Source organism: Dendropsophus ebraccatus, chromosome 7 (assembly GCF_027789765.1).
Source record: "Dendropsophus ebraccatus isolate aDenEbr1 chromosome 7, aDenEbr1.pat, whole genome shotgun sequence".
Classification (NCBI taxonomy): domain Eukaryota; kingdom Metazoa; phylum Chordata; class Amphibia; order Anura; family Hylidae; genus Dendropsophus; species Dendropsophus ebraccatus.
In genome coordinates, this window is record NC_091460.1 from 141,678,811 (window position 1) to 141,697,247 (window position 18,437).

Genomic DNA, 18,437 nt, shown 5'->3' on the forward strand with positions numbered 1-18,437 from the left:
CCAGAGAATTGACTTCTAATAAATCTCAAGTCTTCCAGTACTTATCAGCTGCTGTATGTGCAGCAGACTAGATTATTAACGGTGATGGCAAAGGGCTCTCTTCGCAGGCTGGCTTCTGAACTCTCTATCGTCCTGTTGTAGAGGTTGAGAAGGGGCTGTACCTAGGTGGTATATGATGGTTCTTGTAGTTCCCCGGGGGTAACTCCCTGATATAATTATCTGGTTAACGGGGACGCCCTTAGGGCCCTATTCCACCGGACGATTATCATTTGCATAATCGTTAACGATTAATGATCTCAAACGACCGCTATTGCGAAAGACCTGAAAACGTTCACTCATTTCCATGGAACGATAATCGTTACTTATGATCGTATTTGCGATTGTTTTTTCTTCGCTATTTCTTCTCCATTGCGTTCGTCTCTACTGCGAACGACGTCTTATTCAATGCGAACGATTTGCAAACGTTTTGCGAACGAGCAACGACAAAAATAGGTCCAGGTCTTATAAAGCGATCAACGATTTCTCGCTCAGTCGTTAATCGTTAACTGCATTTCAACCAAACGATTATCGTTTAGATTCTAACGATTTAACGATAATCTGAACGATAATCGTCCGGTGGAAAAGGGCCCTCATAAAGCGATCAACGATTTCTCGTTTGGTCCTTAATCATTAACTGCATTTCAACCGAACGATTATCATTTAGATTTGAACGATTTAACGATAATCTGAACGATAATCATCAGGTGGAATAGGGCCCTTAGGCTCTGTTCACACAGAGCAAAACTGGCCAGCCTCCCTGTCATAATGAGACTCGCGCACCTCCTCTCTCCGCGCTGAAGAATGAACATGTTCATTCTTCAGCACAGAGAGACGCTGAGAGAGGAGGCGTGCGAGCCTCCCATAGACTGTCATTATGACAGGGAGGCTGGCCAGTTTTGCTTCGTGTGAACGGAGCCTTATGGTGTGTTTACACAGACAAATTTATCTGGCAGATTTTGGAAGCCAAAGCCAGGAATGGATTTGAAATGAGGAAAAATCTCAGTCTTTTCTTTATGACCTGTTCCCTGTTTATAGTCTGTTACTGGTTTTGGCTTCAAAAATCTGTCAGATAAATCTTTCTGTGTAAACGCACCATTAGAGCTAGTGAGGTGCGGTTTTAAGAAAACCAGACAAGGATGAGCGTAGTAGTACATCACACAAATAGTAAACGTGACTGAAACGTGTCTGAGGTCGGCAAGGTCACACAGTACAGTCCTGTCATAGAGATGTTATGGCTGACAGCCTCAGATGGGTAACTCTGCGCTGTATGATGGAGGTCACTAAGATGTCTGCAGCTATACACTGAGACTTGGGCTTTACTGGATATCTAGGCCGGGCCTGAGGCCAATAGGGACGGGTCCTAGTAATAGACTCAGTACTTCGAGGAATTCTCCTTGGGCAGAGGTACGGCTCCTTTAATCCCTTTAATAACCAACCTCTCAGCTTTTCCTCTAATATTCCTGTCAGTGAGGGACTCCCTGTCCTATTTACTAACTGGACGAGCAGACAGTGACTCCAGCTCCACCGCAACTCATGACTACCCTCCTTTCCTGTCACAGCCCGGCATCCATGGAGAGTTCATTAACATAGCTCCGCCCCTTACTGGAACCTTCCACTCAGCTAGACGCAGCTCCCATAGGAGACTGCTGGTGGCGCTGCAGCCTAACAGGTAGGTGTGTGTGTGTGTCTGTGTGGACATGACAGTTTGTCAGCTATACTGGTACAAGTAAATATATCTGACGCAACATGGCAGTACATTATTACTAATGATGAAAGTGATCTCCAGCCACTTCAGAACACTAAATAAGTCCTGCTGGAAGTGGTGTATTCTCTACAGTCTTCCAGTACTTATCAGCTGCTGTATGTCCTGCAGAAAGTGATGTATTCTCTCCAGTCTGACACAGTGCTCTCTGCTGCCACCTCTGTCCATGTCAGGAACTGTCCAGAGCAGCAGCAAATCCCCATAGAAAACCTCTCCTGCTCTGGACAGAGGTGGCAGCACAGAGCACTGTGTCAGAGACCACTTCCTGCAGGACATACAGCAGCTGATAAGTACTGGAAGATTTTATTTTATAGAAGTAAATAACAAATCTCTGCCACTTCCTGGTACCAGTTGATTTGAAAGATTTTTTTTTTTTTTTTTTTGCTGAACTGCCCCTTTAATCACTGGCAGAGCAGATCTAAGTCTGCTTAGACACAGCATCTTTGTATATGGGGCCATTGGTAGTCACATGATTGCCAGGATTTCCTTCTATATCACATGATTGCCAGGATTTCCTTCTATATCACATGATTGCCAGGATTTCCTTCTATATCACATGATTGCCAGGTGCCATAGAGACAGCAGCGGTGACATTGCTTCTATTCATTGTATAGTGCTTATTGAGCTCTATGTAGGCTGCAGAAGACTGAAGGGTTACATGCTGCTTCTCCCTTCTCCCCAGGGTACCTAGACATCTCTAACAGCTGGGTACATATTAAAAAAATCTCAACTCTTCCAGTACTTATCAGCTGCTGCAGCTAGGGATACAACAAAGCTGAGACTCCCCGTACGGTCTGTGATGATAAGTAGGAACACTTGAAGGTGACTCCAGTAGATCCCGCTCCCTTTATTGAGCATGCCCCCATACAAAGAAAAGAGGTCATGAGTTTATGTTCACTTGCCGTAATGCATTTCACTAAATGCTGTTAAAAAAAATCAGGCAAGATGGCAGCCCCAAAATAATATCCTAAAAATAATTATAAATCCGTTATAAATAAATAACCGTATAAATCAGAAAATAGAAACAAATTATTAAAAAAAAGGAGAGTCTGGCTCTAATCAGTAATAACAAAGTGACACATTCCCTTTAAAAGGGGTATTCACGGATGAGATGACCCCTGTAACCCGGTGGAAGAGAAGCTTATGTCTGTGTCCCAGTTTCCTCATGTCCTGTGATGCCTCGAAGAAGAGAATAAAACAGCGGCTCCAAAACAAGCTTTAGGCTATGTTCCCACACAGTATTTTTGCTCAGTATTTTGCAACCAAAACCAGGATTGGATTGAACACACAGAAAGGCTATGTTCACACACTGCTGAATCTGAGTGGATGGCTGCCATTTGATGGCAAATGATTGCTGTTATTTCAAAACAACGGTCGTTATTTGCCGTTAAATGACGGCCATCCACTAAATATCGACAGTGCGTGAACGTAGCTTTTAGGTTTTGATTGCAAAATACTGAGCAAAAATACTCTGTGGGAACATAGCCTCAAAATGTAAAAATAATAAACGTAAAATACAATTATTTCTATAACTAAAATAATTTTTATTTAAGTCTATGTTCACATTTGGTTTAACAGCACCCGTTGCATAGCAATAGACTCTATCAGGACGTTCCGGCAGTCAATGCCTATGTATCGGCTGCTGGAACGTTCTTTTTTACTATTGCCCGCAAATCAATGAGCCATTCACTTTAATGTAATGTACGGCCGCTGAACAGCGTCTGGAAATAATAGGCAGGTACATGATTTTAACGCCCATTCCAAAGAACGGGCATTAAAATAACCATGTGTGAACACAGCGGGCAGCATTGCATTGACTTCAATGCAATTCCGCCCTGCAGAAAAGAACGGACACTGATTCCATTGCAATCAGCCTCCGTTGTGTGAACATAGCCTAATATAAATAAGGCTGGGTTCACACAACATATATTTTTTTTTTTTAACAGTTTTTACAAGAAAGTTTGGAAAGACGGATTCATTTGGTTCCGTTTTTTTATCGACTTCCCTTATAAAAAGGATCAAAATGCATCCGTTTTGGTAACATACACAAGAACATGGTCGACCACATGACCACACAAAAAAAAAAAAAAAAAAAAAAAAACAGATGCGTTTTGATTCTTTTCTTATAATGGAAGTCAATAGAAAAAATCTGATCAAAATGGATGCACGCAAATGTAACCGTTTTTCCATCCATTTTTTGTTTAACAAAAAAAAAACAGGTGACGAAAATATAGTGCGAACCCAGCTTAACCCGTAACCCTTGTCTTCACATTACTTACAGTTTTAGGCTATGTTCACACTACGGAAGAGACAGTCGGTCATGTCAGTTGTCTGCGGCGTGGCTAGGGATCCCAGCCGCAGCGTATACCATGTGTATACGCTCCGGCTGGGATCCTATAGACAGCAAGGTAACGTATATTTTCGTAATAATCACAGCCGTTGTACAACGGCCGTGGTTTTACAAAAATATACGTTGTGAGAACATAGCCTTAATAAGAAACTGAACACGGGAACAAAGCGGAACAATCTGAGGAAAAAGAGCCGAAATAACATGAGAAAATATTATCTTACTGAAAGAGTAGTAGATGCGTGGAACAAACTCCCAGCAGATGAGGTTGGTAACTGAATATAAACCTGTCTGGGATACACATATATCTGTCCTCAGAGAATAAGATGGGAGACTATATCAGGGCGGACTAGATGGAGCAGGTGGTCTTTCTTCTATATTTATACATACATATAACACAGCCCGCTCTCACGTAGTCGTTCGGTTTATCATCCTGACAGGAAGATTCTCTTACGACAGAACCGTAAATAAGAGGCGGACGTCGGACGGACTCCTCATTACCATGTATTTATTATACGCCGCTGTAATATAGGCTTAATGGAAGAATACATCTGCATTCCTGAACACTGTTTGGATTGTTTGCGGCGACAATATGCGCCATTGTTAGTGGCTGGCCGGGATCCAGGCCTCGGGAAGACAGATGTGCACAATGAATGTGTTAATAGGGAGTGAGAGATGAGTAATGGAAAGGCAGCGTGGCGGGAGCGGGCCTGTGGGGATTACATAGCCCTCCGCTCCCTACCTATCCTGTTGCTAGGCAACCTGTAATCTTCCTGTTTGGCTCAGCACTTCCTCCATTCTCCATAACCTACAACAGCGAGTATAAACAGGATAAGGAAATCTAATAAGCCGGTATTCAGTCCGGACTCTGCCGGCTGACGTATCATCACACGGACAGACAACAATTTACAGGATCCTATTCGACATGTCGAGATCGTTTTCAGAAGACTGGAATATACCATCTGATGGGGATGGGGTGAAACAAGAAGATAATAAGGCCATTAAAGGGATTGTTCACTAATTTTAGATTTGTAATTTACTTCTATAAAAAAAAAAAAAAAATCTCCAGTGTTCCAGTACTTATCAGCTGCTGTATGCCCTGCAGGAAGTGGTGAATTCTTTCCAGTCTAATACAGTGCTCTCTGCTACCACCTCTGTCCACGTCAAGAACTGTCCAGAGCAGGAGCAAATTGCCACAAAAAAATGCTCGAGTTCTCAAAGAATACGCCACTTTCTGCAGGACATACAGCAGCTGATAAGTACTGGAAGACTGGCACTTTCTGGCACCAGTGGTTTTGGTGAACTACCCCTTTAACCCTTTTACTACAACTAACTATCATTACACGATAATAGGATAATAGTCAGGCCAGGGCTAGTGATGTCCGTGCAGTCCTTGCTTTAATAAGTCATCGGCAACGCATCACCTATTACACTGATGGCTGATGATTCTTGGACAGGTTGAAAGACTGCGATTAGCCGACGAGGAAGCCTCAAATGATTCAATGGTCTCTATTACTCGGGAAGATATCGGCCTTTGGAGATGAAAATCCCCAAAAAAACTATCATGCAGATTTTTGTGTCTTCAGCAGAAAGCAGCAGCTCAGAACTGGGAGAAGGAGACTAAATAGATAATAACAAGTATGGAAGGAATTGTTAGGTTCCTATTACACAGGACAATTTTTAACGACTAACGATAAATGACCGCAAACGAGATTGTTTATTGTTAACCTGAAATCGTTCACTATATTACACAGAACGATGGTCGTTAGTTACGATCGTTACTATGATCGTTATTGCGATCGTTTACTATGACCGTTTACTCCTTCTGATCCCAGCAAAACAATGGACAATGTGCAATTACACTGAACGATTAGTGAAAAAATGCGGAACTTGAGCGAACGAACATGGAATTACAGCGAACTATTAACGATAATTCAGGTTCAGATCTAAATCAACGATCAACAATATACGAACGATTTTTATGATCGTTGCCTGCAATTACACAGAACGATTGTCGTCTAAATTCCAATGATATAACAATTTGTCGCACGATAATCGTCCCGTGTAATAGGGCCCTTAGTCTCACCATGGGCAGCAAAATATCAAAAGTTGTGTTTGAGTGGAAAACCCCTTTAAAATTAGGGACAGGTTTTTAAACAATAGATACACTGTAAGTAATCCCACAAAGCCAATCTATCCGCCATTGGTCGGTATCTATCACAAGAAGGAAACAACGGTCTAGAGCGCGCCCAGCCTTAGGGAGGATGATGTGAGCGCAGAAGGTGCAGACAGACGTTTGGGTACTCTGCGGACCATTGTACACGGCCCAAGAGACGTCCCAATATAACCTAGTGACATCATACAAAGGAAAGCGATGCAGCAGCAGCATGTCACTGAGGGCAGGGTGTATACCAGGTGTATACTGCTTCTCCCAGAGCTGCCACCAACACCATCATATCATTACCTCTCCGACTCTTTCTCCTAAGAGGATTACAGGCACAATAACCCCCATTGCTACAAACACATCGGCCCTCACAGCAGCGCACCATTATCCTCACACAGACAAACCCTTGTGACACGACAGAGGAGCCAGGCCGGCCGGCAGCTAAATGGGGAATTATGTGTATACAGTGTCCTGCAGAAAGCTGGGAAATATAGGAATATGTATCTGGAAGAAGAACAGCTGACATCATGCCAACAGGGAAAAGAGAGTCCTCCCCAAGACTGCAGCACAGAGGAACAGAGGAGAGTCCTCCCCGAGACTGCAGCCCAGAGGAGAGTCCTCCCCGAGACTGCAGCCCAGAGGAGAGTCCTCCCCGAGACTGCAGCCCAGAGGAGAGTCCTCCCCGAGACTGCAGCCCAGAGGAGAGTCCTCCCCGAGACTGCAGCCCAGAGGAGAGTCCTCCCCGAGACTGCAGCCCAGAGGAGAGTCCTCCCCGAGACTGCAGCACAGAGGAGAGTCCTCCCCGAGACTGCAGCACAGAGGAGAGTCCTCCCCGAGACTGCAGCACAGAGGAGAGTCCTCCCCGAGACTGCAGCACAGAGGAGAGTCCTCCCCGAGACTGCAGCACAGAGGAGAGTCCTCCCCGAGACTGCAGCACAGAGGAGAGTCCCCCCCGAGACTGCAGCACAGAGGAGAGTCCTCCCCGAGACTGCAGCACAGAGGAGAGTCCCCCCCGAGACTGCAGCCCAGAGGAGAGTCCTCCCCGAGACTGCAGCACAGAGGAGAGTCCCCCCCGAGACTGCAGCACAGAGGAGAGTCCTCCCCGAGACTGCAGCACAGAGGAGAGTCCTCCCCGAGACTGCAGCACAGAGGAGAGTCCTCCCCGAGACTGCAGCACAGAGGAGAGTCCTCCCCGAGACTGCAGCACAAAGAAGAGTCCTCCCCGAGACTGCAGCACAGAGGAGAGTCCCCCCCCCCCCCCGAGACTGCAGCACAGAGGAGAGTCCCCCCCCCCCCGAGACTGCAGCACAGAGGAGAGTCCCCCCCCCCCCGAGACTGCAGCACAGAGGAGAGTCCCCCCCCCCCCCCCCCGAGACTGCAGCACAGAGGAGAGGGTCTCTAGAGCCATAGGCAGCTGTTCTAGCACCATCCATGTACATCAGCCTACATATTACTGCTCATTGTATTCTAATCCATGTTAAGCTGAGAAAGTTACCAAGCAATGGCCGCCTCTACTAAACACATTACATAAGCACGAAACACAATGCAATAATAAGCACAAAGCTTCATTCACAGACACCTAACAACAGATCACAGCTACGCTGCCTGCTACAAGTCATTCAATGAACACACGTCACATGGACTGCACAACTACAAGGCTACACTATATACTCACATTAAAGGGGAACTACCAGCAGGTACGACACATGTAACCTGCTGATACGTCCCTACTGCACAGGAGACGCAGAGGAGGAGGGTATGTCTCTTATAGTATGTCTCTTACCTTCCTCCTTGGCGCCATTCCTGTGCAGTTAGTCAGTCTTTTGCTCCATGTTCTGGTAAGTTAGGAGCACTGCCCGCCCCCATAGCACCGATCAGGCCACGGCCAGCGCATTACATTCATTATCATTAGAAAGGGGCCGGTGACTTCCTGGCTTCTCCCCCCCACAACTGCTGGTGCAAATACAAAGCCGGTCCCTGAAGCAACAGACTGCTCAGCCAATCACTGGCCGCGGCGGTCCCATCCCAGCCAGCGATTGGCTGAGCAGCCTGTCACAATTGAAGTTGCACTAGCTGCTATGGAGAAGCCAGAAAGACACCGGAGAGCATGGAGAGGTAACGTATACACTTTACTATTTTCTTTACATAGTCATCAGCCGTCGGCCACACATTACTATTACACGTAGTGATGCATGGCCGGCAGCCAATGATTTTAGGTCGGGACCAAAAGACATGATCAGCCGACAATCGTTTTCATTGGGTGATCGTTGTCTTTATTACACAGAAAGACGTTACTATGTTAGGCTGGGTTCACACTACGTTTCTGCAATCCATTTTTGGATTTTTCCATTGAATTCTATTATTAAAAAAACGGATCAAAACAGATCTGTGCTTTTTTTAACGGACACAAAGATGAGGTCGACTACGTTGTTGTGTATGTTAAAAACGGATCTGTTTTGATCCGTTTCTTTTTTAGAATGGAATTCAATGGAAAAAACGAATGCACACACACGCATCCATTTTTTTTTTTGCGAAAAACAGATTGCAAAAATGTAGTGTGAACCCAGTCTTACTCTGTTACTATGTTATGTGACCGGTTCCTTTAAAGCGATTGCACCTCGCTTTTTTATATGAATAGACCGGCGCCGATGCGGGGATGCCAATGCTGCAGTCCTTTTTTTGTTGAACCGTGGCCCAGTTCCCGCACATGGCGTTAGTTATTTCCCGGGCACCGGCCTGGCCTAAAGCACTGGAGACATGCCCACCTGCCCCCAGTGTGACAAAACCCCCTCCCCACTGTGACGCGGCTCCATTACAATCAATGGAGACACGTCAGAGAGGAGGGGTTTTAGTCACACTGGGGGCGGGCAGGCGTGTATCCCCGCGCCGGTCTTTCATATAAAATAACTAAAGCAATGTACCTAGTAGAACATTCGCTTTAAGGTCTTTCCCCTCACACAACCCTGTGCCACTTCTGTATATGAGGGTGCTATCACATCTTTTTGACAGGAAAAAAATATCAGAACCCTGGTGGGATCAGAGACAACGGGATCAGAGTGTGGATGGTGCGGACAGTAAATAAAGCAGAATATTTTGTATATTTCATGACAGATGATAAACTGATCCCTCTGATCCTAATAATTCAGCAGCTTCTAAGAAGAATGACAGAATCTGATCAGAAAATGAATGAACCGTACTGGCGATAGCATCGAGCGGCCTAGTGACACTGCTCTCACTACGGCTCCAGTACTCCCACTTTCGACCACAACACAAGCATCTCAGTGACCGGGTCATCGCCTCTCTCAGCAGATTCATTGCATGAAATTCTCTAAGCATCCCTCTAACACACGTCACCAGCTTTACTATGGCTGCCCCCATTCATATAGGGCTAAACTAGCTGAGACTGTGCTCATCATCAGGTCATGGGTGAAAGACCCCAGTGACACAGAGTGCGGACAGTCCTGTCCCCGTACCAGTGATCTCTGCCGCTGTCAGCACAAGCTCAACCATTCCTGCTGATACTGGAAGTTTTTTTTTTTTTTTTTTTTTTTTTTGCCACTAGTCTACCAGGGCCGGTAGCCGCTCACGGCAAAACTTTAAGCGTCACTGTCATTTCCATTAACTTTTGACAGGTCGCTCAGACATAACAAAAGTTAAGATGGCAACAAGTCTCAGTCGTGAAACCCACTGCGATTGAGAGTTATAGACGAGGAAATCCCACACCAGTGCGCTACACTACCAGGCCAAACTTCCAATCTGAATGATTACGAGAGATTTCAGCACTGAGATACACAGGAACCCACCCCCTCCCTGGTAATCCCTACACTCTGTTATATACCACCTGGGAGACCTAGATACAATGCTACGTCCAATCAGCAGGCTAACATTTACTGACGACCGGTCACAAATCACTTCATAGACTAGACAAACCAAAAAGGCATAAGTAAAAGGTATAGGATATGACTTTAATAAACTTCCTAGACAAAGCATTAAAAAATTAATACATAAATGCAAAACCATCAGCTGGACCGGATTACGTCAGCCATAAAAACATTCGGAATGAATAAATACTCAGCCGTCCTGTGTTTACAGCAATGCAGATAGGAGAACACTACGCTCCTCATCTGTCAGGTACTGAAGCAAGTGTGTGGGGCATCAGGGACTAGATAGGCTCCATTTAATTACTTAAGTCTTATATGCAAATTAGACATCAAATGTCCACTGGGTGCCCCTTGAGGCTGTGTTCACACTACGTATATTTCAGTCAGTATATGTATATTTCAGTCAGTATTGCAACCAAAACCAGGAGTGGATTAAAAACACAGAAAGGATCTGTACACACAATGTTGAAATTGAGTGGATGGCCGCCATTTAATGGCAAATATTTGCTGTTATTTTAAAACAACGGCTGTTATATTGAAATAATGGCCGTTATTTACTGTTATATGGCGGCCATCCACTCAATTTCATCATTGTGTGAACAGATGGAGCTTAATTGCAAACGACACCTGACCTGGAGACAAGAGTCGTGTTGTCTCTGAAAGAAAGTGGCCATGTTTTTGTAGCGCTGGATAACCCCTTTAAATCCTCCAATCTGGTCTTCAGCGACCGCTCTAGTAGTCTGCAGCAACACAAAATATGATTCTCAAAGCATCTTTTCCCAGGACCTTGCGCTATGCCATTCCAGTCATATACCTGCCGAAATTAAATTGAAAACTGGGCGCTATCATGTTTCCTTTTTTAAAGGGGTTTCTCACCCCCAAAAAATTTCTTTCAAATCGAATAGTGCCAGAGATTTGTAATTTACTATAAAAAAAAAAATCTCCAGTCTTCCAGTACTTATCAGCTGCTGTATGTCCTACAGGAAGTGGTGTATTCTTTCCAGTCTGGAGAGCAGGAGAGGTTTTCTATGGGGATTTGCTGCTGCTCTGGACAGTTCCTGACATGGACAGAGGTCGCAGCAGAGAGCACTGTGTCAGACCTGAGAGAATAAACCACTTCCTGCAGGACACCCAGAAGCTGATAAGTACTGGAAATAGTTATCTATATAAAAACATCTAGAACAGGGATGGGGAATCTTCGGCCCTCCAGCTGTTGCAAAACTACAATTCCCATCATGCCTGGACAGCCAAAGCGGAGCTTTGGCTGTCCAGGCATGATGGGAATTGTAGTTTTGCAACAGCTGGAAGGCCGAAGGTTCCCCATCCATGATCTAGAAGGAAAAAGTTAGGAGACTGAGGACTCCGAGTGATTTAATAGTCCAAAAGTGGGCGGACAGTACGTGTAATAGGGTTATGAAGGGGGAGATTTATCAAACATGGTGTACAGTGAAACTGGCTCAGTCGCCCCTAGCAACCAATCAGATTCCACCTTTCATTCCTCACAGACTCTTTGGAAAATGAAAGGTGGAATCTGATTGGTTGCTAGGAGCAACTGGGCCAGTTTCACTTTACACCATGTTTGATAAATCTCCCCCACTGTCCAGCTACATTTGGACCATGCTATATTATATATATATATATATATATATATATATATATATATATATATATATATATATATATAATATATATATATATATATATATATATATATTATACTGTATATACTGCAAATTGTCCTCTGCAGTTTTGTGTGCTGAAAATCCACACTGCATTTACGCCCCATGTGAACACACACTGAAGACTTTTTCATAACAACATATAAAAAAGCAAATAGTTATAAGAAACATGGAGACCTAGACATAAAGCAACCGCTGCAACATCTATATGTAACATATATAATAGTACATCCCTACCACCAGCGTCAGCAGCAGAGAACACAACGCAGAGCGCACTGTGCCAGGACGGACAAATCTCCTTGACGTCGGTGTCCTTGATTCCTAAGCTGAAACACACTGTCCGTGCACAGATGTTACACACGAGGGGCGAGAGACAAAACAAGCCATGGCGGTGCAGCTTACCAGGGCGCTACTGGTGCCTTCTGGGGAAATCTTCAACCTTACACTAATGATACGATCCGAAGAGGCCGCACCGGGAAACCTAAGAAAAGAATGGAGCCGGTCATTTATATATATCCATGGAATATAAAACATATTACAATTATCACGGCAACTAAATACAGGCAGAAGTGTAAAGCACGGATACGGATAAGGCTGGTGGTCATGTGACATCAGATCGGAACACTGCGCTCTTACATCTTAATGTGTTATGGTCCTTTTACACGGAACGATTATCGTTCGTTTTTGCACGATAACGATCGCATTTGAGCGATAATCGTTCCGTGTAAACGCTGCGAACGATCAAGCGACGAGCGAGAAATCGTTTATTTTGATCTTTCAACATGTTCTCAAATGGTCGTTGATCGTTCGCAAAAAATTCGCAGATCGTTCCGTGTAAACATTCTTTCAACGATTTCACCCATGTGTGAGATAGGCTTAAGCGATCCGTTCCGTCTAAACGTCTGATCGTTATTAAAAAAACATTGTTAATTCAAAAATCGTTAATCGTGCGATCGGGAAAATTATCGATCCGTGTAAAAGTACCATAAGGGTACTACTACACGGGACGATAATCGGCCGATTATTGTTCCGTGTAATAAACACAACGATCAGCCAATGATCGTTGATATAGTTTTGGACCTATAATTGTCGGCCACCAACAGCGCACTGGGACGTGTAATAGCAGTGCGCGGCCGGCGGCTGACGATTAGCAAAGTAAATACATTCCCTATCCTTAGTCCAGGCTTCCTCCTGCACTGTGCTTCTCCCCGGGTCCCGTGCGCTGCAGCTTCAGAGCGTCCTGTCTTAGCTGACAGGCCGCTCAGCCAATCACAGGCCGGGACCGCCACTGTATGCCAGTTTAGCAAGGGCTGCAAGGGAATCGATGTCCATGTAGCCCTTGTTAAACGATTATCGGGCCGTGTAAGGATCCATTTACACAGAAAGATTATCTGACAGATTATCTGCCAAAGATATGAAGCCAAAGCCAGAAACAGACTATAAACAGAGATCAGGTCATAAAGGAAAGCTTGAGATTTATTCTCTTTTAAAATCCATTCCTGGCTTTGGCTTCAAATCTTTGGCAGATAATCTTTCTGTGTAAATGGACCCTTATAGGCATCTAGCAGATCGGCGCTCGTTTACAGTTAATATCGGGCTCCCATTGGCCCGTCTAATACTACCCCCTAAATGTCATTTAAAATATTTCTTTATAAGTGATTTCAAGAAACTCTGTAATAGGTTTTATTAGGCAGAAAATTCTCTTTCTGTACTCAAAAAGGTGTTTTCCAAATCTGTCTACCATACGGGCCTGATGTATGCTACTAAGGCCTCATTCACACCTTCAGTGATTTTTCTGGGCCGCAAAACCTCTGACTATTTTTTTCTCCGTGATCCGTGAAAAATCATCCGTATTTCCATACGTAATTGCATCTGTTTCCGTAAAACGTGGACAATACTAGTATGCATAGATTTGATCAGTGTTCTTTGTCTATGTGACATCCCTGACGTCGCGTAAAAAATACGGATCCCATAGACTTTTATTGGTGATCTGGTGATACCGCAATCACAATCCGCACTAGGACATGTCCTTTTTTTTTTTTACGAAACGGATCACAATTAACACAGACTGTGTGACTAACCCAATATAAGGGTATGTGCACACTGAGCAATTCTCGCGGATTCCGACGCAAAATACGCGAGGAATACACACAGAATTCCGCCCGTTTAAATGCAACATTGCTCCTTTCTATAGAACAAAATGGGAATTCCGTCTGTCTGTGCACACAGCGGAATTTTCAGTCCGGAATTCCGTCTGGATTCCGCGTTCCGCCCGAATTCTTTGGGCGGATTCTGCTAGAGGAATCCTATAGAAGTCAATGGGGCTCAAATTCTGCTTGAATTCTGCCTGAGCTGAATAGATGAGGAATTTAAAGCAGAAAACTTTCCTCTTCAATTACTCGAGAATTGCTCAGTGTGCACATACCCTCAATCAATGTGCTGCTGTATACAGCTCCTGCAGCAGCCACCGCACGTATCAGCCGCGGCTGTAGCAGTAGCTGTATACCCGAAAAAAGGACTTTAATCCCCCTGACAGGCAAAGAGCGGTGACTAGACACAGGCAGGGAGACGCCCAGATGACTATATCCCCACCTCTGCCTGTCACGCACCCGGGGGATTAAAGTCCTTTTTTTTAGGGTATACAGCTCCTGCTGCAGCGGCGGCTGGTACGTGCCGCGGCTGCTACAGGAGCTGTATACAGCAGTTCAGGGAACCATATCAGCCCGATTGGGCAGATCCGTAATCACGGTTTAAAGGGAACTTATCAGGGGCAACTTTACCAAACGTGTGAATAAGGCCTAATGTACAAAAATAATTTTTATTTATTTGGTTTATTTTATAGAAGAAAACAAAAACAGACACAAAAAACTCTTATCCCCAACCTCCATTCCAACTGTGCAGCCTTTCCTCTTAAAGGGGTATTCCACTCAAACATAACTTTTGACATGTTGCTGCCCATGGTGAGACTAACAATTCCTTCCTACTTGTTATTATCTATTCAGCTGCTGCTTTCTGCTGAACACACAAAAATCTGAGTCTGAGCCTTCCTCTCTGTCTCCCCTTCCTCCCTTCTGAGATGGCTGGTTTAAACAAATCCCTGGCAGGCTTTATCTGCAACTTTGTAGCTTCTGTGTAATGCTGGAAGGGTTATTCTGAGGTGAAGTTACTAATGAATTCAACGTGATTATCCCTCTCAGCATTACAAAGAAGCCACAATGTTGCAGATAAAGCCAGTCAGGGGCTTGTTTACATCAGCTGTCTCAGAAGGGAGAGGTAAACAGAGAGAAGGGCTCACACTCAGATTTTTGTGTCTTCAGTAGAAAGCAGCTACTTAGAACTGGGGGAAGGAGACTGAATAGATAATAACAAGTATGGAAGGAATTGTTAGTCTCACCATGGACAGCAACATATTAACTGTTCTGTTTGGGTGGAATACCCCTTTAATTCTAACATTTATGCCTTCTTTCCTACCACTTAGGATTTCAGCCCCTTCTCAACCATCCATTCTCATACTTCCTCTGGTTTATGGGAAAAGTACGTCTGGTCCAATCTTTGTGTCCTGTTATGCGGTTGCATCCTGTATTATGTTTCGCACTAACAGTGACAGAATCTGTGATGGCGGCCGTGGACAGCGCCTTCCATTACCACATGAGATAGGGCGACCGATACTGCCGGCTACAATATGATGCAACTACCTGAAACATACTAGAGGCCTCCATTACTGCAGTGCATAATACATGTTCTCACAGCGGCTGTAAGGCAGGATATAATGGGAAATGTCAGCCCGCTCAGCAGACAGGCGTCATCCCCCTGAGCTGCCGCACATATACACAGGGTCTGGTGACTGCAGCCCACCAGGACAAAACTAAGCCATGTAACCTCTCCCATGTAGATGGGGATGAATGCAGGCCGCAGCTCTCCTGCACAATTGTGAAAGATAGGTAGACCAGAGGGTGAAGTATGCAGCCAGTGGCATCCTCAGGCCAACAACACACAAACAATCTGCATTAAAGGTACCCCTGCAAAAATGGATTTCTTTCAAATCAACTGGTTTCAGGAAGTTAAACAGATTTGTAATTTACTTCCATTTAAAAATCTCCAGTCTCCCAGTACTTATCAGCTGCTGTATGTTCTGCAGGAAGTGATGTATTCTCTCCAGTCTGACACAGTGCTCTCTGCTGCCACCTCTGTCCATGTCAGGAACTGTCCAGAGCAGCAGCAAATCCCCATAGAAAACCTCTCCTGCTCTCCGGACTGGAAAGAATACACCACTTCCTGCAGGACATACAGCAGCTGATAAGTACAGGAATACCTGAGATTTTTTTTAAACAGCAGACATGGCTATAGTGGCTCCGGGCTATAGTGGGGGTCTCCGGGCAGTAATGGGGGGTCTCCGGTAAGTACACAGACATGTCAGGCCTTGTATTGGGGGTCTCCGGGCTATAGTGGGGGTCTCCAGTAAGTACACAGACATGTCAGGCCTTGTATTGAGTGTCTCCGGGCAGTAATGGGGGGTCTCTGGTCTGTATTGGGGGTCTCCGGGCAGTAATGGGGGGTCTCTGGGCTGTATTAGGGGTCTCCGGGCAGTATTGGGGGTCTCCGGTAAGTACACGGACATGTCGGGCCTTGTATTGGGGGTCTCTGGGCTGTATTGGGGGTCTCCAGCCAGTATTAGGGGTCTCCGGTAAGTACACGGACATGTCAGGCCTTGTATTAGGGGTCTCTGGGCTGTATTGGGGGTCTCCGGGCAGTATTAGGGGTCTCCGGTAAGTACACGGACATGTCAGGCCTTGTATTAGGGGTCTCTGGCCTGTATTGGGGGTCTCCGGGCAGTAATGGGGTGTCTCTGGTCTGTATTGGGGGTCTCCGGTAAGTACACAGACATGTCAGGCCTTGTATTAGGGGTCTCTGGCCTGTATTGGGGGTCTCCAGGCAGTATTAGGGTCTCTGGTAAGTACACGGACACGTCAGGCCTTGTATTAGGGGTCTCCGGGCAGTATTAGGGTCTCTGGTAAGTACACGGACACGTCAGGCCTTGTATTGGGGGTCTCCGGGCAGTATTAGGGTCTCCGGTAAGTACACGGACATGTCAGGCCTTGTATTAGGGGTCTCCGGGCTGTATTGGGGGTCTCCGGGCAGTATTAGGGGTCTCCGGTAAGTACACAGACATGTCAGGCCTTGTATTAGGGGTCTCTGGGCTGTATTAGGGGTCTCCGGGCAGTATTAGGGGTCTCCGGTAAGTACACGGACATGTCAGGCCTTGTATTAGGGGTCTCCGGGCTGTATTGGGGGTCTCCGGGCAGTATTAGGGGTCTCCGGTAAGTACACAGACATGTCAGGCCTTGTATTAGGGGTCTCCGGGCTGTATTGGGGGTCTCCGGGCAGTATTGGGGGTCTCCGGGCTGTATTGGGGGTCTCCGGTAAGTACACGGACATGTCAGGCCTTGTTCCTGTGAGAAGTGAAAGTAAATCACCCCCGGGAGTGCGCGGCAGAAGTGACAGTAAGTTGAGGCCGGCGCTGTCACGTGATGCCCCGGGCGCAGTGCAGGGTCCGGCCCGATCCCCGGCAGCAGCACCGCCTGTAGTGCCCGCATCCTGCCAGCCACCCCGGGGGCACCGAGTGCCAGGCCCCCCGCTCTCCCGGGCACTCCCCTCCCATGCTGCTCACTGCACTCGGTTTCACAACAAACATGTAGGCCCCAATGACACCGCCGCCCGCCCCCACCAGCCGGGGCCGCTCTCCGGGCGCTCAGGATGGCAGCGGCGGGGGGCAGCGATGGAGGGACCGGGACCCCCGCCTGCTAACCCCTCCCGGGGGGCACCAGGCACCGGGGAGGTTAGAGGGCAAGGGCATCACCGGCCGCAGGATACACCGGGCAGAGGGGTGACCGGGGCAGGAGCCTGCACCCCGGAGCCCGGGATCACCGCTGCCATCATGTCCGCTGCCCGCGGGCTCTCCCGGTGTGGACACGGTGCAGACGGGGGCGATGCCAGGAGGATCGGTGGAGCTCGGTGTCCGGGCAGGGAACCCTTACCGTGCTCAGAATGAGGTCCCGGGTCCCGGAGCCGCTGCTGCTGCCGCTGGAGAGTGGGGGTGGCAGCGGTGACAACACACAGAGAGGGAGGAGGATGGAGAGAGCACGGGCGGGAGGAGGAGGAGGAGGAGGGACCAGGGCGGCGCGCACACCGGGGGAAGAGAGATACAGCCGGGGGAAGAGATACAGCCGGGGGAAGAGATACAGCCGAGGGAAGAGAGGTACAGCCGAGAGGAGAGATACAGCCGGGGGAAGAGAGGTACAGCCGGGAGGAGAGATACAGCCGGGGGAAGAGATACAGCCGGGGGAAGAGATACAGCCGAGAGGAGAGATACAGCCGGGAGGAGACAGCTACAGCCGAGAGGAGAGATACAGCCAAGGGAAGAGATACAGCCGGGGGAAGAGATACAGCCGGGGGAAGAGATACAGCCGAGGGAAGAGATACAGCCGGGGGAAGAGATACAGCCGAGAGGAGAGATACAGCCAGGGGAAGAGATACAGCCGGGGGAAGAGAGATACAGCCGAGAGGA

At 46.8% G+C, this 18,437-nt stretch overlaps 1 protein-coding gene across 1 annotated transcript in view; it reads right to left on the reverse strand.

Moving 5' to 3' along the window:
- The window catches only part of ELF2 (E74 like ETS transcription factor 2), a 57,232-nt gene extending 39,239 nt beyond the window's left edge, over positions 1–17,993 (reverse strand). Inside the window, exons 1-2 of the mRNA XM_069978614.1 lie at positions 17,908–17,993; positions 12,275–12,353 (exon numbers count right to left, since the gene is read on the reverse strand). The gene's annotated coding sequence lies outside the window, so the exon portion shown is untranslated. The remainder of the gene's footprint in view (positions 1–12,274; positions 12,354–17,907) is intronic.
- Positions 17,994–18,437: the final 444 nt, after the last annotated feature.